Source organism: Strix aluco, chromosome 2, assembly GCF_031877795.1.
Source record: "Strix aluco isolate bStrAlu1 chromosome 2, bStrAlu1.hap1, whole genome shotgun sequence".
Lineage (NCBI taxonomy): Eukaryota > Metazoa > Chordata > Aves > Strigiformes > Strigidae > Strix > Strix aluco.
The window spans coordinates 395,454-419,625 of record NC_133932.1 but is presented as its reverse complement, the minus strand read 5'-3'; the positions used below and the strand labels follow the sequence as shown (position 1 = coordinate 419,625).

General features: G+C 38.8%; 2 protein-coding genes across 6 annotated transcripts in view; one reads left to right on the top strand and one right to left on the bottom strand.

The window, feature by feature from the left end:
* The window catches only part of CMSS1 (cms1 ribosomal small subunit homolog), a 248,172-nt gene that overhangs the window by 187,553 nt on the left and 36,447 nt on the right, over window positions 1-24,172 (bottom strand). The window lies entirely within an intron of this gene.
* FILIP1L (filamin A interacting protein 1 like) overlaps window positions 1-24,172 on the top strand; it is a 213,907-nt gene that overhangs the window by 155,095 nt on the left and 34,640 nt on the right. The window contains exon 1 of one of the 4 annotated variants that reach the window (XM_074807288.1): window positions 20,663-20,984. The exons of the other annotated variants lie outside the window; for them this stretch is intronic. The gene's annotated coding sequence lies outside the window, so the exon portion shown is untranslated. Of the gene's footprint in view, window positions 1-20,662; window positions 20,985-24,172 lie in introns of those variants that run through there. 4 annotated transcript variants of the gene reach the window in all.

Genomic DNA, 24,172 nt, shown 5'->3' with positions numbered 1-24,172 from the left:
TAAAGGGAGACCGTATCTGTACACAAGTACATGTACACACACGCACTTTCATGCAGCCAGCTTATGTGTTACTGACAGCATCATACCAGCAAGCTGTCAAGAGTACTAAACCACATTAGGATATTTGCTAACACATGATGAAAGGTACTTCCTAGGTATCCAGTAACTTCTAAATAACTATAAATGCCTTTGAGCCATATCTAGGAGAAAGCAGGTTGTGAAAAGGAGTGAGGAAGGCTTAAGGAGGGAGTAAAGAAACAAATTTAAAAAACCACAGAAGAAACCATTCTACTAAATTGGAGCAAAAGTGTCTAGCATTTCTCTCAGAGTAGGACAACAAAATATACTACAAGGCTGTTTAAGGTCCAAACCCCAGTGTCTCCCTGACATCACATGAAAGATTGCATGACTACATCACATGACCAAAATGCTGGTGTTCCCGGTAACGCACATGCCCTCCAACCTGAAAGACATGGTCATTTCACAGAGGAGGACAGCAGAGAAGAGGCTACAGACCAACAGGACAATTCACAAAGCACACACAGGACTCCTTGCCTTAAGAAATGATAGCAAAAGAAGAAAAAAAAAAAGCCTGGTGAAGTGTTCTTGTAGGCCATACCCAACCCCAGTGGTCACAGACTGGCTCTCCTGATTTGAAATGAGGTTTTGGAGAAAGAAATTGTGAAGAGGTATTTATCAACCAAAAGCCTCAAGTTATCCTTAAATGCACAAACTTGGGATGAGGTCTGGCACAGGGTTCCTTATAGACCATGCTGTATGAAATACACACCCTGGAAGCTCGTAGTTTATCTGTTGTTCTTAGAAACCTCACTGGCAATACCTCACCTGAGAAGAAGAAACAACCAAAGCTGTGAGAGTCTGGAGGCAAGGAGGACTCCCTGGTCCTGCCGCACACCATTCCAGAACGTGTTCTGACACCAGCTTTGGTACCTGTATCATTTATCCCTCACATAAAGAATACAAGAAAGTTTTACCTGTTGTTTCTCAAAAAATATAATTTAGGAATCCATTACGTGATTTTGCCATTTCTCTTCTTTTCCAATCAAACTAGATCAGGTTTAGCTAAACTTTATGCTTATAGACTGTCTTCTATTTGACAGTGTCAATAAAAACCACAAAGGATTACATGTAGAAAATGTTATGCTACACTCCCCACCACTACCTTCTTGTGCTGTGACACTCTGAACCACTGCAGGTTACTGAAGTGATTAAAAAATGGCACAGCTTGAAATCTTTACACTTTGGCTGTTTGATAAACAGGAGTTCTTACTGCAAGCACAGCAAATAAAATAAAATTTCATCTCCAAGGGTATCTGTCAAACAAGAAAAGCTGCAGCCTCTACAAAATGAGGTGCACACAGAGATATGTTGATTTCTCTCAAAAACACAAGTACATTTCACACCTCCTTTTTCATTTTCTCTAGTAACCTTCTGAAAAGGCCAGAAAATCTTTATTTGCAATTAGCAAAAAAAAAAATATTGGGAAATATTGAAGTGGATTTTACTAAACTTAGTTTAGGCAATCTTTTTATTCTCTACTATGAAGTCACTATGAAATGGCAATGGCTGTTATTGGTGCCCTAAATACACGAAAACAAATATGAAAAAATGAAATTAGGGTGTTTTGGATTCCTAGAAGGGGAAGAGAGCAAATGGAAAGGAGTTTGCAATGCCTACTGAGGAGGGGAAAGGGGGAGAAGAATCAACCGTAAGTAAAATTCCTGACCTGGTGACCATAATCTCAAAAGATGAGTTTAGGTTTCAATTACTGTCATGTATTTACATTGTTGAAATACTTAATTCATTAGTCTACATGTAAGCTATTTTTACTCACTTTAATTTCTCCACACTAATTAGCTAACATCCTAGGAGTTTACACCTTTAAAAACATACATTCTTCTTAAAAGGAAATGGTATAAAATAGCGTCAGAAGACATTCTAGACTTCAAAGAAACTAATCTTACGTAGGATCTCTATGTTTCATCTTCCTCTTAGAAGATTTACAAACTTTGAATTATCATTGGCAATAAAGCCCTAAAAGCATTAGATTCATTGTCTCTCTAGTTTATCCAGACAGCTCTTCAGAGTATGCAATTTTTAATCATCTCTAGGCAAAATTTCAACACAGAATCTACAATAGCAGCAGCAATCTGGCCAGGATGAGGACACAAACAAGAAAACTGATCTACAAGAGCCAAAGAAACTCATCCCAGCAGAGCAAACCAACTGCCTATATTAAATCCTGAAAAAACAACTCCAATGACACTGGACAAAAGGATTTAAAGAGTTCTCAGTTTTGAAGCTCAGATCTATCCCTGTGAGAAGTCTAAGCTGAGAGAACATCCCATCTTCTCAGAGTTAGAAAAGGCAGGTTGAACCCAAACATGGCTATGACACCCAAACCAAAGTCAATTTATGACTCTCCTCAAAGTAGCTCATACCTGCTGCTGGATCCCAGCATACATATGACACAGCAGGCAGGTCAGCACTGATTCATCACGTCACTGTTTTTAGAACCACCTAAATGGTGGTCATCTTTACAATATGTTAGATCTTTAGACATCTTCCTGTGTCCTGTAGAAAGATGCATCAAGTGAGCTAAGAGCAAGGTTTTCTTGAGGAAGGTAGGGAGAGGTGCAGGAAGAGATTGCTCTGTTTTAAATTCTGGGTGGCAAATTTAATGGGATTTCAGATCAGCAGGTCTGTAAGTGAAGGAGACTGATACATTTCTGACTAACACCCCACAACTCCAGTGCTAAGAAGTCAGTGGTAGACCAGGATTGAAAAGGGTTTCTCCCAGTGCCCCAATGGCAAACCAAACAAATACAAGTTAAACACAGAAAGAAGATACTAGTTTTGTTAGCACCACTAGTTGAATCTACAAATAAAGCACTGCTGAAAACTGAGCAGACAGACCTTAATTCAGAGCATGGAAAACAATAAGCTCCCCCCCCTCAATCCAGCTCTTGCAACAAATACCCAAACCAGCTCCTGAATTAGTTCCAAGGAGCACACTTAGCCAAAATTTTCTCAAAAACAATGTATTCACAAACTTGAACATGAGCATCACTTCACTGATAGCTGAAGAGATTACCTATCTGAATTCTCTACAAAGTAGGCAGAAATTTGGCGTGTTTCCAGAAGTCAGAGCTACACACCTGGATGAAGCTTCTTTCAGAGCTCCAAAGACATGTTTTAAGCAGCCAATAGCTCATTTAAAAAAAAAAAAAAAAATCAACTGTTTATAAGCCAACTAATTGCTAGGTCTCCTGGTAAGAACAAGTTCCTAAAGCTCAGCTGATTTAGAGAAGGATATGTATGTCACTTTATTCGGAAAAGGTAAGACTCCTGGTGGCATAAAAGCCCAGATTTCAGCCTTCCATCAGGGAGGGATGGCAGCAGCAGCTGGCTGTCATCCAGCATTCATTATACGGGGATTGACGTACCACGGAGCAGTAGAGTTACTGTTGGGCACAAGAAAAGGCATGGAAAAAAGGATGAGTTCACTTGTGCTGAAAAGGTTGTTAGCATTACACAAGAAATAACTCCCACTACACGTGTGCTCCATGCCCAGCAGGCAGCCCGCACATGTCTGTCTGAAATTTTCTCTTCTGCAGGATGGTTGCCAGTCATGGCACACAGACGTGCTGCAACCCTGTTGCTTAAAAAGGCTGTACAAACCATTTGGAGTTTCTCACACCATAAAAATGTCACTTCTTGTGACTACAGTTTCATGGCGGTGGAATACAATGATGTAAGAGCCATGCAGTGACTCTCTTCTGCCACCTGACAGCGGACATCAGTTGATACGTTTTAACCAACATACAGAAGCAAAAAGCTCTACCTCCAACAGGACAAATCCTCACAGCATTTTATGCTGGTGTGATAGCCAGTTCAAGGAAAAACTCAAATCGGCTAAAGGGTTGTCGATACAAAATGTAGTTACCTACTTAGCTGTTCCTCGCTCAGAAACAAACTCAAACAGAACAGCAGAAGGAGAAAATTTCTTTAAATGCACTCTGCAAAACCAATTCATAACCAGGAGGCAGGGCCGCACAGCAAGGATACAAGGCTTGCCCCTTCTGACCTGCATCACTCCAGTCCACATATAGTTAGTTACAGGATTCTGCATGCACAGAAGTGATTCCAAAGTCATCTTACTAAAAAAACCTACGGGACAATGAATGCATTTACACTTAAGTAAAATAAGACATACAGAAGCTACCAAATAGTGTATTTAATAATTTTCACGAAACTTCTTTAAAAACATCTCCTCTTTCCTCCATGTAGTACACTATTATTTTTTATTGTTTAAAAACAAAAAGTGAAAAAAACAGCTTCTCCCTCACATATTTATAAAAAGGGAAAAAAACCAACCCTAAACAACTCCACAGATGTCTACAAATTCCAGGTGCATTTTCCTGGCTTTTTGCTAACATGGGTGACAACCAAGATAACATAAATAAGTTTCTTTTTAAAACATCTGTTTTCATTCCTTTTGCTGACAGTATTTGTGATGTCATTTACTCCGGTAAAGAAACTAGCTCAGGTTTCTCAAATTTTCAGGGCGTTAGTTGTTAACAAAGAGTACTAACTATGGAGGTTTTTTAAAAAACAAAAGCTAGAGCTCTTTTTTTATCTATTTTTAGAAGTTTAACCTTGCATACTTTCCAAATTTAAGTAAGATTAGTAAAGCATCTGTCCTTCTCCCCAAAATAAGCTACATCTGCTGGCATAATGCAACCAACTTAGAAATGAGTATTTCTTTATAATCTCACATTGGATTTACCATCTCAAAGTTAAATCACTAGACCGTAAAATCCCAGAGCCAGAAAAGTGAACAAAATTAAAACGTCATTTACTCAATTTTCCTTTTCCATTCAAGGATTAAGATCCCCTCAGAGTACAGGCCATAACATGACGGATCAGTTGCTGAGTTACAGTCCTCCCAGGGCCCAACCACCCTTCAGAAGAGAGGCCATACTTGTAAAGGCAAATGTGGTGAGAGACATTCTCCCAGGTTTTGATCAATCATTTTTCAATAGAAAGAAAACAGACTGCTTTCCTCCTAAGCGTTTGAGAACGCAGTCTCTGGATAGAAGAGTTTCTAGCTGCAGGCCAAAGTATGTTCCTAAACACACATTTTGCATGTCAACAGAAGCCCTACAGGAGCAGGTTTGATTCTGACCTTCCCAACAACACCCTCACTTGAAATGGATTATTCAACTCAAGACGCAAAATTAACTGAGGAAACAGAAAGAGCTACCCATGTTTTCTCCACATCACATACAGTTTGCGAGACTGCATTTTGCCTACAATTGTGCACAGATGTGTGCGTGACGTAGAAACACTTCTTTGACTAAAGTTAGCAGGTTACCTCAGCATGTACTTCACACTGGAAACGCTATTTTGGATGATGCCTCTTTTCAGGACAGCTATTCTTTTCACTAAGCAGTAAATCTTAAATTACATTAAGCCATAAACATTCTTACTAACTTAACATGGTAAAAAAGTCCACACAACTGAATATTAAAATACAGAAGGTTTTCAATTTTTCCTCTTTTAAAATGAGAATAGGAACGAAGGCAGGCTTGTGATTTTGCATCCAGATTTTTCCCTCTATTCCTTGGCAGAGAGGCTCTGAACCTCACACATCACCTTCCACTCCCTCAGAGACTTCTTTGGACAAACATTATGAGGGAACTACAAGATATGGGCTACATAAAGAAAACCTGAATAAATGGAGCATACATTTTTGTCTTTAAATAAATCAGTCCCTCAGAAGTTAAGTGTACCAATTATGTGGCTAACGTTAGGGCAACAAATTTTCCCTTGCCTTCCTATTGCCATATGCCTGTCATTTTTTTCCTACAGTTTCCACTCACTGTTTCAAACATATGTTGCCACTTAAATGCCAAGAAAGGAATCTCTGAATTACCCCCTTCATGTATGATGAAATGGCAGACTGAATGGAGCCAGAGAGAGCACCATTAGCAGTTATTCACACTTCTGTTTTCTCTTAACTTCCTCTTCTCCAAAGTTTATTCCTCCTATGCAAGGGGATGGAGAACTATAAAGCCATCCATGACTCATGCTGCAAAATATATAGCTGCAGCCATGTACTAGAGAAGCAATTTTTAATTTTTTTTTTTAAAGGCCACCTTAAATAAACTTTTCTCCTTTCAGTTTCCAGATGGAGGATTCTTTTGTGAATCGCTTACTCAAGCATCAACACTGGTGATCCAACATTCCTTTCTTGTAAACTCACTGCTCAGTTTACCAGTGGTTTGCAGCCTCTCTCCCTGCAACTCCTGCTTGCCGGGGTCAGCCTGGGTGCACATTTCACAGTTCCAGAGCAGTGGACCTCAAAAAACATCTACAGCACTACCCACACTCCTTTTTTTTCTCCTCAGGGGAAGACCATTAAAAGATAAAAGTCATACAGATAATTATTCAAAGAGGAGAAAAAAATAAATCAGAAAAAGATGAATGGAGGGAAAAACCAAGATGCGCAAACAACCAAAAAGCAAGTCAGTTTGATGAATTAAATTCCCACAATGCCAAGGCATCCATGCTCCTCAGGGTGGTTCTTCTGGCACCCTGAAAATCCAGCTGAGTAACACTCCATAAGGATGCAACGTCTTGATTCAGCATTCTATTAACTCAGTAGAAAAAAGCTATCCATTAAAATGGATGCCAGCAGCCACCTTTCAACCTTACTATCATTAAACAGGTGTAACAGAAAGTTAGTCCATCAAGAAATATTTTTTAAAACAGGTTACAAATAACCAAGTGTTTCCAGAAGGAGTCACTCAATGTCACAGTGCAAAAGTAGGTGTGTTGGATAGTTTCAAGAGAAATTACAAAAAAAAAAAATCTTTCATGAAGTAAAAAGTATTACTATACTAAAATGAATTAGAATACTCAAAATGAAGTTCAAAATGAATTCAAAATGAGTTCAACAAGGCCAAGGGCAAGGTCCTGCCCATGGGTCGGGGCAATCCCAAGCACAAACACAGGCTGGGCGAGGAGTGGATTGAGAGCAGCCCTGAGGAGAAGGACTTGGGGGTATTAGTGGATGGAAAACTGACCATGAGCCAGCAATGTGTGCTCACAGCCCAGAAAGCCAACCGTGTGCTGGGCTGCACCCAGAGCAGTGTGGGCAGCAGGGGGAGGGGGGGGATTGTCCCCCTCTACTCTGCTCTTGTGAGACCCCCCCTGCAGTGCTGGGTCCAGCTCTGGGGGCACCAACATCAGAAGGACACGGACCTGCTCGAGTGGGGCCAGAAGAGGCCACGAAGATGCTCGGGGGGCTGGAGCACCCCCCTGTGAGGACAGGCTGAGAGAGTTGGGGGGTTCAGCTGGAGAAGGGAAGGCTCTGGGGAGACCTTAGAGCGGCCTCCCAGGACTTAAAGGGGCTACAGGAAAGGTGGGGAGGGACTCTTGATCAGGGGTGTAGGGATAGGATGAGGGGTAATGGTTTTAAACTGACAGAGGGGAGATTTAGATTAGATATAAGGAAGAAATTCTTCCCTGTGAGAGTGGTGAGGCCCTGGCACAGGTTGCCCAGAAAAGCTGTGGCTGCCCCCTCCCTGGAAGGGTTCAAGGCCTGGTTGAACGGGGCTTTGGGCAACCTGGGCTAGTGGAAGGTGTCCCTGCCCATGGCAGGGGGGTTGGACCAGATGGTCTTTAAGGTCCCTTCCAACCCAAACCAGTTTATGATTCTATGATAAAACTAACACCTCCACTATTTTCTTCTCTGATGCTCTTGCACTGATTATCAGCATCAAAATTGCCATGTGGTAATGCTAGATTTTGTTTGTTTGTTTTAATGTGAGCAGATACAGACAAAAGTTTTCAAAGGAAAAAAAACCAGAAGCATCTATTCAATGCCAGAAACTTACTTAAAGTACATAATCAGAGGCCAGAGAATTACCTTTTGTCTCCATTTAAATTCTCAAGAGTATAATGAAACCAACAAAGATGCACAGCCTGAAACCTGGTATTTTTTAAATTTTGTAAGGACACTGTTATTTACTTAAAGACATGGGCTCATGCTAAGAATGGAAACTACCCAACACATCTTCCTTTTACACTGTTTTGTGATTGAGTGACTCTTCCTGGACATGCTTGGTTATTTTTATCTGCTTTTTAAAAATAATTGTCATTCCGGGGGTTTTTATGTTTGCTACTTCCAAGGTGTAGTATGACACCAACTGTAATTCATACAGAATAATGCTTTTCCTTAATTCTCAGAGTAGTGGCCCCAAAGTGAAATTATATTATGTTGTTCTTATTCTTCTTCAGTGCCACAGATTACTGTCCTTACTGATATCAACCTCATCTTTTCCAGAATAAGCAGTTATCGTATTTCTTGACAAACAGAAATGCAGTAGAACATAGCTCAAGCCCTCATATTTATGCCAATTCAGCAGTGAAAACTGAAAAATTCTCCACCACTTACTTCCATCACTAAAATGAACAAAAAGTGCCCTACCACACACTTAAAGTTGTTTTTCAATTATAACTTTCTTCAAAAAGCATTTAAAGGAAAGGAACAGTCAGCAGGGTAAAGCAGCAAACAGTGGGTCCCAGCAAGTTTCAAATGACCCGCTGTTAGCAAGGGGATGCTAAAGTTCTTTGGTCCTTTTGCAGAAAAAGGAATATTCAGACTTAAGTCAGAGAGGCCAAAAAGGCAGGAACATCATGTGGCAAGCTCCACTGCCAAAAAAGAGAAATGCCACAGGCTGATGTTTTTCTACTAAAACCCAGGTTGGGGGGAGGGGGGAAATCAATCTTGTTTTCCTAAACACACATCACTAACATGTATATTTGTCTCTCCAAATTAACTAATAATCCTTTATCCCAATGTCCATTTCACAACTGGTATAAGGATCACCGGGAGGCTGAAACAGAACAATGCCTACATGAATAACTACCAGGGAGAAAATGTCACACATGCACACCCCACACTTTTCCTAACAGAACTGCTGATAAGTAAAACAAGTTCGTAGGATGCTAAGCACCACCTATTGCCCATCCAATGGGTAACAGTTGGAACATGCATTCATTTCATTTCAACAAAAATTTGAATATTAACTATATTAATTAAGTCTACTGAGTACTCATCCATGTCCTGTGGATGAATAAAAAGTTTAAGAACTACACTGTCTGCTGTGAACGGATAAAAATACAATGAAGTTTTAAGTAAGTCTTCACAGTACATGCCTTCCTTTCCACTTGAGGATCTTCAGTATTACACACACTTATGTCCCAGTTATCCTTAGAGTATCAAGATGAATATTTTGAGTCCAGCACTTTCAAAATCGGTATCTTGTGTCAAGACTTTATGGGAGCACTGATCATCTGGAATTGATCTGGAGAAGAACTGGGGGACTCTGTGAAATGACCAAATCAGATTTATTACTTCTGAGGATGTACCGGGACAGGCACATTAACAAAAAAGTTGCCAACAAGTTCCCACTCTTCAGCAAATATATCTCAAAAGCAAAGTCAATATTGAGGGATGACTCATACTGGTGCCTAATTTAGTCTGGGAGCAGGGCAAGAGGGAAGAGAAGAGCATAATCCATGGCCTTGGGTTCAGTCAGTCTTTTCACTGAAAAACACCTTCTAGTCTGAAAGACAGGCATACCCAAAGGCTGACTAGCAGTTTTAATTTGAAAGTTTAGTGTAATTTTACCCTGAAGCCATGCATAAAAACTCCATTAAGACAACACAGGAAATCACCTGCAGATCATCATAACATAAAGCTCAAACTTTTAAATGTTTTTTGGGTTTATTTTGGTTTGGTTTTTTTTAATGTGGTCTCATTTCCCACAGACTAGGGACTTACCTATTTATTTTATTTAAGATGAAGTTTATGAAGTCCAGGTTCATTAAAACTAGACTGAGATCACACAAAATACCACGACAATCAATAAAAGACCAAACTTTCGTATAACTTTCATATAGCTTGAGAACTATAAACTCCATATTATACCTTTCACAAAAAAAGGTCTTACTAAAAACCAGATCAGTTCTGAACTGGGCTGATTAAAGTTGCCAGGCACATAACAATAATTTTGTACATATGGTCCTTAACAAGTGAATAACTCTAAGAAGTGCTTAAATTAGCTTAGAAAGACAAATTTAATATTCCATAACCAAAAAAGCTTCTTTCCGGTATTTTTAAGTGGATCATCTTCCAATAAATTAAAACCACAGACTGAGTGGAAATTGGTCTGCCCCCTTTGAATTCATTAACAACAGGAATTACATCACATGAAATTTCAGCAAATCAGTCTATAAACATATCTGTAAAACTCTTCTGGTTCTTTTTGTTTGTTTCTATACATTTAAATGCATTTACAGAAAGAAGATGAACTCTTAACCAATTTAAAATCTTATTTTCTTCAGCTACACCCTTCCCAATTGAATCCTATCCCCAGCCTAATATTTCCCTTCATAGTGATAGGATGGAGAGGAAATGGTTCTTTCGTATGCAACTACCACTCAGCATCCCACCCTAAGGGTACAACCAACCAATAAAGACTTTGTTCTGATTATGTAATGCGTACATTTGATATCCCACTTGAGAGCTCTTTTGGATGTAAAGACAACTACAGCATAGTGACTTTGCAAGTAAGATGATGTAATGTTACTTTGGAAGTAACAAAACATCTGAGCATGCCCACTGTGAACCACACAATTCAAAAGCCCAAGCACAGCTCAGTCTGAACTATTCAGTTGCTGCAGAGCTGCGTCTCCCTTTCCGGTTTGTTTGCTCTGTAGCTATTACAAACTTTCTGATACCAAAAACAGAATCACAATTTTCTTCAAAACTAGTCACACAAAAAAACACCCAGAAAAACCCACCTTCGTTTGAAGTTAACAGGTTCTCAAAAAAATGGAATAAAAACCCTCTCCCGACTTTTTGTTTATGAGTAAGAACTTGAAAAATGTTTTCTAGGCAACTTTAAGCAGTGCATATGCCCAAAAGGCAGCGAAAGAACACATGTAAGATTTGTGCAATTCTTAAAAGATGTTATTTGTGGAAATCCAACTGGTATCAATACACCTGTAGCTTAAGAGTTATGAAGGTGTTTAACTTGGGATTTACATTCAAATGTTGCAAGTGAACACATACCCAGTACATTGTTTATCAAAGTAGAAACAGTAATAGCCTACGAATATCATATGACCATGCACACACACATGCAGTTTATCTAAAGTAAAACATTCAAATATTCACCAGAAGTATCACACAAAAACCCCAATAAAATTCTATTATCAACTCAGTGAAATCGCTCTCACTGAAGAGGTTACTACGAATAGTGATAGACACACAGCAACATCAGGGTCAGAAAACGAAGACAGACAAACAAATCAATCCCAAAGCTCCCCTGGAAAAACAAAGTAAACATTTTTCTTCATTGTGAAAGAGGTGACCATTTTCACTATCCTCAATGCCATGCAATTGACCGCAATAAATTGGTCCCATTTGAAATAAAAGATTCCTAAGATAATTCCATACAGAAGTGTAAAACACAGCCATTTTCTTTCTAAACTCAGATTAATGCCAAAGTTAAAAGTATGCATTTGAGAGCCTCTGTGGACTAGTTCCTGATTCTAGACCTCTTCCCTTTCCCATTGACCTCCCTTAGGGAATAGAACTGCAAACATAAGCCTCCCTGCATTCCAGTACAAATGCTAAAAGTTTCTCTTAATCGTTCCTTCCCAGTCACTCCATCGGACACTGGCATCTTCACATGGTCTTCCCTTCACCTTTCAATAATCCACTCGTGGATTTTCTTCTTTCAAAATGACAAAGGCAAACTGGAACCTCACTTGACATATGTTAGCTTCTTTTATTGCTTTTGGCTCCTGGATGCACTTAAAAATCAGAGACAAGCACAGAATAGCACAAGAAGAGAAAAGACTTGTTAATATCTGGTGAGCTAGTTAAAGAAAAAAAACAACAAACCAAAAACTTTACAGGGTGATTGGGTTTAGCTGTTCCCCTGCAAGTTCTGAAAAGAAACAAAATGATTATACTTGCAAAAGGATCCACAAACATCATTTCCCATCTTCCTTTCGTATTACTTAAAATCCTAATGCTATTCCCTGAAGCCTGTAGGAATTCACTACCAAAAATGGGCAGTTTTCCTGCTTTTGAGATACACCTAAAATGGAGACGATGCTTCCAAGAAAGCATTTTCTGGAATACTGAAGCAAAAGTAGTGAGTCAAAGTTCAGTTAAACCACCCAAATTGTGACATCAATGAATGTGGAACACATACTGGTACAGCATTTAAAGCTAAGGCATCACAAACAGCCCTCAGTCACTTCTTCTAAAGAATTACTAGCTTGAAGAAATCAAAATCCTTTGAAACCATTGTCCATAAAAGCTCACAAGTATCCACAACTCCTTTGTGTACACTGGTATATGCAAACTTTTCCGAGCCATTCCCAAAAGGTCTGGAGGCATTTCAGAACTCACTACCATTCAGACCCTGCTCTCCCTGAGCAAAGCCACCAATACGGGTTCCCACAAGCCCTTGAGCTATAAGCGTTTCTGCTCCAGGATATCTGTCCCCATCAGAACTGCTCCAAGAACTCTAACCACCCATCACACTGACCACTGAGCAAACTATACATAGCAACAGCTTTTCGGCATGACTTGCACTGATTTAGATATGCATGGATAGCTACAAGTTAAAGCTCCGCTTACATTCCCAAGCCCCAAGGTCAAAGGCATTTTATAACTCTCAAAGTGTTTATTCTTGTCAAGCTCTGTGTAACTTTACATCACTCTGGACACACCTTAGGGTTCTAGCAAAATAACTCCTCCTATTTTGGTAGAGGTGGATCCATGTATGCTCCTCTTTACTCAGCAGCAATATCAAGGACTGATCTGTTTTATGTGAGAATAGCCTTTCTTCATCTACTATGGGAATTCCGAAATAAAAACAAGTAAAACCAGAAAAATAGGGTAAAACAAAAATGCACCAAAGAACAAAAAAAATTCACGTCACAAAACATGGACGTGTTAGGGTGGGAAAAGCCAACTTGAATCAAATTCTAAGAGGTCACACACAACTGGGTCTCATTTAATCAACACAATTTAACTTCAGAATTCAGAAAATACTTATTCTTTTGCAACTTCTAGTTCTAGGCCTCTGTTTATCATATATGGATTTCAGACACTTCTTTATGTATCACTCTATAAGCTAAAGGAAGTAAGTGTTATTTTACACAAAAAGGCTTCAAGCAGTATCATAAGTACCATGTTACAATAACTAAAATTGCTTTTCTCCTTGCTACTGGCTAGAGTTATGCACAAATATTTACTCATATATACAGTTATGTACTTTTTGGGAAGGGGATGGGGGGACATGTGGGGAACAAACCAAAGATTAACAAATTTACCATGCTTAAATCATTGCTCTGTAGAGTCACCTAAGAGTACTAAGGTCTATGGTATTTTGTTGTACTGTCCTTGCTAGGTAAAAATAGCTATATTGAAAAGATGTGCAACAGAAAAACTTGAAATTATATGTCCATTTAAGAAATCAGCTTGTTTAATTTTTTTCTTGAGTAATAACACAGTCTGCTTATAAGATAAACTAGGAATTGTAAAATGCCCCATGAGATTTCACAGAGAAAGAAACTACTTCTTTTCAGATTTCTCTTATATGAAATTGTATCAGTACAACAAAGAATCCAATACATCTCTTCATTTAATCAATTCTACACAGTTCATCATGATCACACACTTAATATACACACAATTTTTAATGGACTGTAACTATCTTTCATCTAATTAATATTAATCTTCGTATTATGAGCTTCTGAGTTCACTGGCCAGAGCAAATAGAAGCCAGAAATGATGCTCCATCAGAATGCTTTCAACTAAGTTACCAAGGGGAAACAATATTAAAAGGAACAGAAACTTTATCTTTACAACTAAAAATAGGTAACTAGAGAGAACAGATTAAAAATAAAGTACTCAACAACTAAAAAAACCCCCACAAAATAAAGCAGACCATGGAGCACAGGGGAAAGCTGCAGAGAAGACTATTTGAAGAGCATAGCATTTTAGGGACTAAAAAGGAATTTCTGTCTTTCCTTTAGGTGTTGGAAGAGAGTTTCCTTAAATCACTTCTTTGTGCTTGAAAACAATTTTCAAGCATGAAGCAACCTGTAGGTTATTCAAGCATTTAGTTATCTCCCGAAAGACTTTCTTAGTAATAGCCCATCCTGTTGACATAACATCCAGAGACATGAGATCAATAAAAGTGTTCCCGGAAAATGACACAACTTTAGTATTACCGAGTTTAAGGTAACAGTTCTTAATGCTAACATATCTCATGCAAGCTGCCATAAAAAAGCCAAACTAATACCCTTTCGTATCTATTTCCCCTCCTCATTCAAGGGTTTTGTGCATTTTTTGTTGCAGACTCTGGAGCTATGGAGTGTCTGAGTCTGCTAAATACATTTCCCCAAGCCCACGAGACCCCTTGAACAGTACCTGCTGTGGGCAAGACTAACACAAAGAACTGCATATGACTACACACTAGGAGATCAAGAAATTCTGTAAATACTTTTCCAGACTAGAGAATGGAACCACACAACTAAGTTACATTTCTGAACTATGACTCTATCAGACAGGTTAGCAATTCTGAATCCCAAAGGGATCAAAGTTTTACAAGTTACATTACATCCCCAGGAATCCACAATCTAAAATGGGCTGTATAGGATACATTTGCCTCTGCATTATTTCAATACAGATTCCTTGAACGGGTATCAAAATCACCAATAACTTAAAGCACTTCGCTTTAAACAGGGACTATGGCTACTGAAATTATAGAGAATAAGGAAAGCCTTTTGAAATGTATTTTTTAGCAAGAATCCTAAGGGAGGTAGAAAAATTTATCAAGACAGAGAAAAATGTCTCTTATTATGTAGGTTTCATAACATAAAAGCCAGCATTTAGCAACCCAAAGAAGGGCCTGTGGCCCCAAGAGCATATTTTTGTTTCACTCAGATATTGCAGGCAGCCCAACAAAAAAATATTTTCTCTCCTTGCAAAGTTTGCCTTCCTTAGCATCCATAGTCATTCTTTCACAACCTTACTACCTTTCAGACAAGCTCTCTTTTAACAGCTACATTTTCACTGGGTTAATCTGTAGGAGGCAAGAGAAGCCTACTCAAGATAATTATGACAATGAATTGTAGGACTCATGATACATTTTGATCCTGGATTCTCTCTACTTAACCACTAAAAAAAGAAAAAAGTATGACAACTTTGTACTTCTCTATGTATAATTACCAATGGCTCCAACAAGCCTTCTTACACTTCCTAAACTGCATTCAAGTCTGCATTCAGCTAAGCATGTGCCTCACAAGCTTGTGCTCTCAAAGATGACCATGGACTCAAGTGTCTCCTGTAAAACTTGCAACCTGTAAGAAACGCACCGAATGGCAAATTCCTTCTACCTGTGTGCTGGGCTTTGCACTCCGAGGCACTGGTGGAACAGCATCACTCAGCAACAAGTGAAGAAACAACAGACGTGAAGGGAAAAACGAAAGGGAAGAGATGGTCAGTGGTACGGAGAAACTGAAAGAACTTGCAATAACTCGATCTGCTTCTTCACCTCAGCTGCATCAAAGTTTTGAAAGGAGCATCTTCCACTGTCACCATTCATGTCTATGCAAAAAGTCAAGTCAACTTCTCTCAAACCTGTGTGTTTATTATTCAAAGAAGAATTAAACTGCTCAGAAAGAGGTTTGATCACTTTGAACAAAGTGACTGAAATCACAGCTTAGGTTAACACGTACAAAAGATCTGAGACAGGGATTCATGTGGAATCAGACTTGAAGCTCAAAATGTTCCAGTCACGCCATTTCCCTGAAGTTCTACAAGAAGAATCTTGCTTTGACTGAATTTCAAAGGAGACGGATGAAGAAAAGAAGGCAACTAATTACAGAGTGTCACCTATTTTTTCCGAGGTCTAATGACTAAAGACAGACATTTAAAATATGTTCTACTTACAAGCATGTTCACAGACGTGGCACTTAGTACCTTCTAAGGTACCTCACCGCAACAGTCTTCACATGATTACAGCTCACTTGTGCTATTGCATTAATACCAAAATGGCTGTCATGCTTCCAGAAATAGCCCAACTAGACAGGCACACTTGTGGAGGAGGGGGGAAGGAATCTCAGTGCAGAACTCCACAAAACAAACCTCCAAGCCCAAACTGCTTCTTAAAATACACTATTGTGCAGTTTTCATAAACTAAAGAATGTTATCTCATTTCATTACGGAGAAAAGATTACTTGGCTATATATGGTTTATATAGACTAGGTTAAGGCATGCAAATTAAATTCTATTAATCTCTGTTCATGGTAAGCTCTGCTGTGCAAGAAATGTCTTTTTCATAAAAAATTATCTTGGTCCCATATACAAGAGGAAAACACCTCACAAGCACATATGGAGCACTTGCCAGTTCTCCTTCAGAAAGAAGTCATTAGTAGTTAAGAGATGCAGTCATCAACTTCTCACAGCGGCACCCAACAAAAAGGGATCTAATTATCCCTAATATTTGGCTAGGAATTTTATTTGTATCTGCCAAAAAAGGGAGAATAATGGAATCTGCAAACAATAGGAAAGTCAGGGAAAATATTTCTTCCTGCTGCCAAAAAAATAAAAAACACACAGTAATGAAGATATGAATCTCTTTCTGTCCATGGTCCATAGTAAAAGACACATGAATCTAAAGAATGTTATCTTTAGAACTTTCCCATTTCTCCCCCTCGCCTTCCACATGCAATTTATCAGTTGTCAGTGTATTTCAGACTGTCACTTAGCCGTAATAGCCTCCATTTTTCTCTTTCTAATATTCAGAAATTAATTCATGCATCAGGATATAAACCACTAAAACACTCTGTACTTATGAAATCTAAGACAGCATCAATCACAGTACTAGGAGAAGTAATACAGACAAATTGGACAGAAAATTTTTGAAGGATGCCATCAATCTAAGAAACAATTCTTCCACTGAGTTAATGTCAAAACTCCCACAGACTTCATAGACAAAGCTGAGCATACATTGGAGAAAAATCCTTGAAGTCACATGAGTTATTAAAACATTAAACATCAGATCCCATTTATGCAAGTCATTAAAATTCAACTTGTCAATCTTGCATGAGTCTCAGCTCTCCAGTATCCCTTGCAAAACTTAAGCAGACCACCTCCAAAAAAGCAAGCAGTTTTAAGTAATGTAAAATGCTAATAAAAGCTTCCACAGTATCTGTACTTCTGCAGATGTCTGTTTTCGGAATATGAAAGTAACCTAAAGGTTTAGACCCCATGGAGGATTCCAAAAGCCTGAGCTTCAACAATATCTACACGAAGTAAATGCGACCAAGAGCCCGATTCAGCCAAGCATTTCAATGTATCATTAAAATCAGGCTTATGCTGAAGTCCTTTCCTTTTTCAACAAACATACACAGGACTATGTCTTAAGTGCTTTGTTGAACTGAGGCCCAAGTTCTAATTTCCTTTATTTATCTTAGATACAAAATGGCTAAAGGAAGGGGTCAAATGCTGCAATAGATAGGTTATGGGTTTAAGGACACTGGAACTGCTGCTATGAATTGCCATGGGAAGAAAAAGGAAAGAGAAGTAGATGGAAGTAATGGGAGGAATTCAGATAGTTTAAGATAAAGTCTAAACAACAGCCTTAAAGTCTTTTAGCTTATTTGTCCTACCTCTTCCCTGCCTGCTAGTGTCTTCCATCTTCCCAACTTGTATTTTTTTCAAGTAAAAACCTGAGAGAATGTGGGCACAGATAATGAAATGAGAAGCAGATTAGATGAAAGCCACTGCAAGCAGGCTGCAGAGAGCAGACCCACATTTTCAGGGGATGCACCAAATTATCTAGTAAGATTTTCGTTTGGTCTCTAATTTCTGCAAATCCACAGCGTCTTTTGCTATCACAATACTTGCAAACGCACCAGTTCAGAACAACTATGTCTAGTAACTAGGGAAACCAAATTCATTTTCAGGGAGCAATGGAGAATGAGACAGGCATATCTGTCTGCCCAAAGGCTTTTTTTCCTCTTCAGTGAAGTTCACCATTGCCAGGATTCCACCTACAGATCCTGGAAGACACTGTAAAAAAGCAGTAAAGGAAGGCTTCTCAGCAACTCTGTTGCCTGAGATATAAATAAGCTTTTCATGTTATAGTAAGCCAAAACTTGGAATTTTTAATTCTATAGTTCCTTCACAGGGCTTGGTATAGTACTGTACTCTGTCCTTTATTAAGTTGCAACAATACAAGAGAAGGAAGTCAGGTCATTACACACTCAGCTGATGCTCTTTGATAAAGCTGTTTTGCAGAAGGTCACAGATGTGCACTTTTGTACAGCAGAAAAGAATTAATTAAGAAACTAAAAGTTCATACTTTGGCCATCCCCAGATGTAAACACAGACTTATAAACAGGAGGATCTGCATTCCCTATTCCCTGCTCTAGCCTGCCCCCAGACTGCCGATAAACTTAACCACCAGCACTATCTGTGTTCCTCACAAGTCCAGAACAGAGCTGTACTGCAAGGACAGATTTTTGATTACCAGCTTTTGAGAAGCCCTCTTCTTCAAAGCTGTTTATGGTCTACAACAACTGTTTCATGTGGGAGGACAAAAAATGCAGTTTTCATCTAGAGATAGACTAGAGAGATAGGGGGTATGCAGGTGAAGGGGAAGATGCAGGGAAAAAAAATTGCAAAGGGAAGGAAAGAAAAAAAAAAATAACCAAGTAAAATACAGAGACAGTAGTTTTCACCCTAAGCATTTGTGTGCTTGCGCACATATACATATATTTAAAAAAAATGCATGTACATTTAACTCCTAGTTACCGTTCACAGATCTACTTACCTGACGCCCTTGCAAACCTTAACTGGATACAGCATCCTCCACAGCCTGCTCCAAAACAGTACCTTGCACCCGCTGTTGTCCCATCTTTTTAAACAGCGTCCCAGCAGAAAGTGTGACTTAGCTAGAGTCAACTACATGTTCCCCAAACCAAGGTCACCTGGATGAGTTTTTATGTAATTCAAATGATACACATTGGCATAATACTTTTGAGAAAAACTATACAAAATGTTAGTTCCCAAAAACATTAGCCAAGCAACTGAACAGTGTGGATTTCATTATTAAATCTCCCTAGAATAGGAAATAAAATATTATCCGGGTCTGTCCACTGGCATATTCAAATAAGACATTACATTATCTCCGAAACCATTTTGGAAGGGTCAGTATACAGGTACTGCACTATTAAGTAGATTTGGAAGCTTTCTGATCAAACACTCAAATCTGAACTTCTTCAGAAACTTAAAAGGGGGACAGCGCAGGATCATCCCTACACACAAGTAGCACATTTCTGAGTAAGTCTTTACCCTGTCACAGTGCAAAGGGCTGGCTGGAATTTTCCAACTAAAGAGTAAGTATATTTTCAGGCTACATTCAGGGTAAATATGTGCAAGGTAGCTAAGAGATGTCTGTCTTCTTTATGAAATGCAAACATTTCAATCACCATTTGTCAGCATAGCTAGAGACAAATAAGCAAATTGCCTTATGTTAGAATTATGTTCAAGTATAATAAAATATACAAAAAGCAAGAAGTACAACAGCTTAAGCTATACCTAAGCTTATCTGAAGACTGCAAATAAATGAATTGTGGATGCACCTACTTTAACAGAGCTGCACAAAAGAGTGTAGAAAGCCTTCCAATGGCCTAATGTACCCCATCAACACAAAAGGAGTTTATTTCACTAACTCCAGTTAACCCTTAGTGGAATTTCAACAACGAGTTTTGTGCCTATTTCAAGTATTTCTTCTTTGTGCTCTCAACGTTTATTCAGGGTATACACTGAAGGACAGGTAATACAAGAGATACATTTTAAGCTCTTCAATCTAAAAACCTACTTTTTGGTTTCCTGCCTCTTTCCTAAATATTAAAACAAACGACTCATTTCTTTAAGCCCTTCTTACTAAAAATAGTTGGTTGGGCAGCTTAATTGTGTTAGCTGAAACACAAACATGCAAAAAGGAAAGGGTTTTGTAGGAAAAACATTGAAGAGAAAAAAAAAAAAATCAGATTTCATCTGGCCTTCCCATCATCACTTAGAGAATTGTTTTGTAGTTACATCATCAGGAAATAAAATACTATCCTCTGAGGACCCTGACTCTTTACAGAAGGGAAAAAAAAAAAAAAGGAAGGCTCGAAGTTCATATCACCCTCTGAGGGGTTCAGATAAATTCACTTTTTTTGTCATATTAAAAGAAAAGAAAGTAAGAAAAAAAAAGAAAAAGCTCCCTTGGAACAATTAAAGAAGATGACCTGGAATTTAATTTTTCCCTCCTCAAATTCTAGGCTGCAAGACTAAGTGGAAAACATTACAACTAATCAGCTAACAACTTCTAATGACTTTATTATCAAGAATAGAAAGGAACTGCCCTAACCCAAACCTTCCGCACATTCTTCTTGGCCATGACCTAGCAGACAAATGAGGTATTTCAGAGTCCTGAGCGTCAGCCGGAGCCACAGCACATTCATGAGCTTTCGAAGCTGTGGCTCTCGCTGAAGCACACCCGTCAGACCCGCCGCCTGCACACCCCGCGCCTTGTATGGCGAGGCCGTGACGTGCCGCTCGCCAGGCGGGGCCCGCCCCGCGCCCAGCCGCATCGCTGGGGCCGCGGCGATGCTCACAGCGCTGGCCATGCTCACAGCCCTGCCCGCGCTCACAGACCCGGCGGTGCTCACCGCCCTGCCCGTGCTCACCGCCCCGGCGGTGCTCACCGCCCTGCCCGTGCTCACAGCACTGATCCTGCCGCGCAGCGCCTGCACCATGGAGCTCCGCCCGAGCCCGGACTGCGACAGTCCCGCGGCGCAAGGTAAGGGAGAGGGGGGGAAGCAAACTTCTGCTGGCAAGCACTGGCGCTTCGTGCTTTGTCCTGTTGAGGTACTTCTTTTAAAAAGTGGCTTCCACAAAAAGGGGTGAGGACTGAGCCTCCCAGTTAAAGCCCCCAAAACAGCACCAGGAGATCTAGCTAGATGCCTGGTGACTCGCAAGTAGGATGAGTATTTCAAGCGTTCAAAACTCTATTTTAAACAATTCCTACAGAGCAACAGATGAGGAATTAATTTAAAGAAGGAGGTAGTTATGAATTACACACACTTTCCAAATGGTCGGAGAAAATCATGACTGCATTTAAAGCTGTGGACAGAGTCCAACAGTATTGTAATATATTAGGTAGAGCTACTGCCTCTCTTTATGCTGCGTTTATATACATATGCTATATATTAGTAGACATGTATGCACATATGTCTCTAAGTATTTACTGTACTTTTGAACAACTTTTACTGTACTTTACAGGGAGATGTATAAATTGCCACAAACATTACTCTGCGATAAGATTATGCTATGTCTGAAAGAAACAATTGTAACTAGTTTAATTACTAACAAACTTTCCAACTCCTATACACTGCTTCCCTCTTCTGTGTCTTGTGTGCAAGTGTCAAATCACAAGAGGACAGAACTGTCAGATTCTGATGAAAAAACTTACACGTCCTGGTCATCAAACAAATGATGAGACTTTCAGAACCAGAAAACCTACTGATCTCTTCAAGGCTTGTTCTGCAAGATGCTGAACAGTACTGCAGTTATTACCTCAAAAAGCAGTTCTGAGAAGCCACTAAGCACCTTGAAAGATTAAACCTTAGTGTGTTTATAATTCACATCTGCGTAGTATACAAAATTACACTGTCCTCTCCATTGACTAAGAGCCAAATCCTCGACAACTGCAGGAACAACTGCAATTAAGTCAATTGTACTGTCCTACTTGCAAATTCGGACTACTAAACATTGCTCTCCAGAGTCTTATGTGTAACTTAAAATGTTAGAAAAGTTAAGACTCCTTAAGACCTTTAAACTCAAACTCCTCTGTCTCTTTTCATTTTCCTTAATACGAAGTTAAACCAGCATTAAATGCTAGGACAGCAGAAAGGGTTTTTTTCCCCTTCACTTGATGTTTTAAATACTTCTAAATCCTTGTTCAAGTACATATTTAAGAAAAATCAAAGCTGACAATCATATGCATTTCTGTACTATCAAGCATACATAGATTTAGAGACTGAGTCAAAATATCATGTGTGAACGTTTTCATTACTTTTTTTGCTTTCAGCAACAAGAAAATATTAAGTAGTTATTTCCATATGCTTCTAAAAATGTAAAAATATAGAGACATGTTTAATTTCAGAGATAATTCAGGTATTTGTCTATTATTAACCTTAGCATTTAGATAAAGGTTACATTCACAATTCCAAGATAATCTTTCTTGTAACAAGCAAAGTTTACACCTCTGTTGATGCCCTGAGTCTCCCTAGCTACAGAATCTGGGAAGAGGGCACTCTTTAGTATATACAGAATTAAAAGAATCCTAGCAACCAAAAGAAAATATAAGTTTATAGTAGAAAACCAATACCCTGGTTCAGTATCTTAAGCCCCTTACGATGTCTTTTGCTGGCTATTCTGTCATACCTGCAGAGTTGCAACCTATGTCCCAGCATTTTTAGATCTCTTTACTGATAAATGATTACTTGGTTTCCTACATATCCTATATCCAGTACCTTTAATACTTAATAAATACATTGTCAAGTTATAAAGTGGAAAAGTTAGCTACATTATGAAAAGATATGTTACGAACCAAAGTTGAGTAACAGACCTCAAAAATGCATTTGGTAGCAAGGATAAGCTGAAGTCAAAGGACTATAGTGTGATAAAGAAAAAATATTCATAGAAATGCTACACATGCAATAAACATATATATTTGATAAAGGCAGTAACTAAAAAAAGAAAAAAGCCTACCCATAGGTAAGAGACTATTTCAGCTCCTCCAAATCCAACAGAGAAGAAGGGTAACATTTACCATTAACTATGGCTTTAGCAATATCCAAGTACCATCCACACTGTAAATGCTGCCAGCCTAACACAAATCATAACATCTATCAAAAGCCAGAAGAACTCTATTTTCCATAGCCTGTCTTCCTTAGATCAAAAGGGAAAACACTCTTCACTTAATACTTACAGGACCAATTTTGCCCTCATTTATACTAGTAAAAGTCAAAAATAATTAGAGTTGAGGTACAATGATTAAAAGGTCTCACTGCTGTTCCCTCCCCCCCGCCTTGCTCCCAGTATTACACTCCTTTATCAGATTTCTTAATATGTATTGAGAGTATCTCATTTCAAGCAATTAAAAACATTAGCTTGCATCACTTAACAGTAAAAGGAGGCATTAAATAATTTTCACATAATTCGGTTTTCAACAACTATATTTCTTCATTTAAATTTCTTTTTATAGTAATTTTTTACTAAATCCAATGTAAAGAGAATGCATTTTAAGAACAAGCAAATCCTCCAGAAATGAAAGTCAACCTTCCTATCAAACTGCATTGACCCTTTGTTCCTTCCGCGTCACTTCCCTTCCCTCCACTGACAAACGTCACATACTGCTGACAGCAGAATTTTTAGAGATTTGATCCAGAAGACCAAGGGATATAACTTACACTTATTTTATTTTCCCCATCACTACTAGTAAAATGAAGTTATTGCTTGATTTTTGCTGCGTAACAAAACTTTCATATTATTTACCTAATACTGTGATAGTTCATCACATTTGCCATTGTCACGGGATAAAAAACCATCCTGGTTTTACTCCCAGCAAGTTTCCCCTCTGTGGCAGTTCTTAAAAGGCTGGTACTTTTCTTCAGGAAGAATTCTTTACCAGGTGTAGTTTGGCATGGGCAAGTGAGCAGCCACTGCTCCTCTGGACTTCCCCTGCAAACAGCTTCTCTCAAATCCTGGGTGTGGTATTACCTGAACACAGTTCATTAAAGAAGCAATTAAAATACCTAAGTCAGAGAATCCTAAGGGGTTTACAGTGCAGGAAGACATATCTTTAAAAACCATCCTATAAAATTTTAGTTCTGACTCATTAATAGTTCCTTTTAATACTTTAGCCTGTCTTATCAGATTGATATGAACTTAGAAACTATGCCTTACTAATAAATATAAATTATT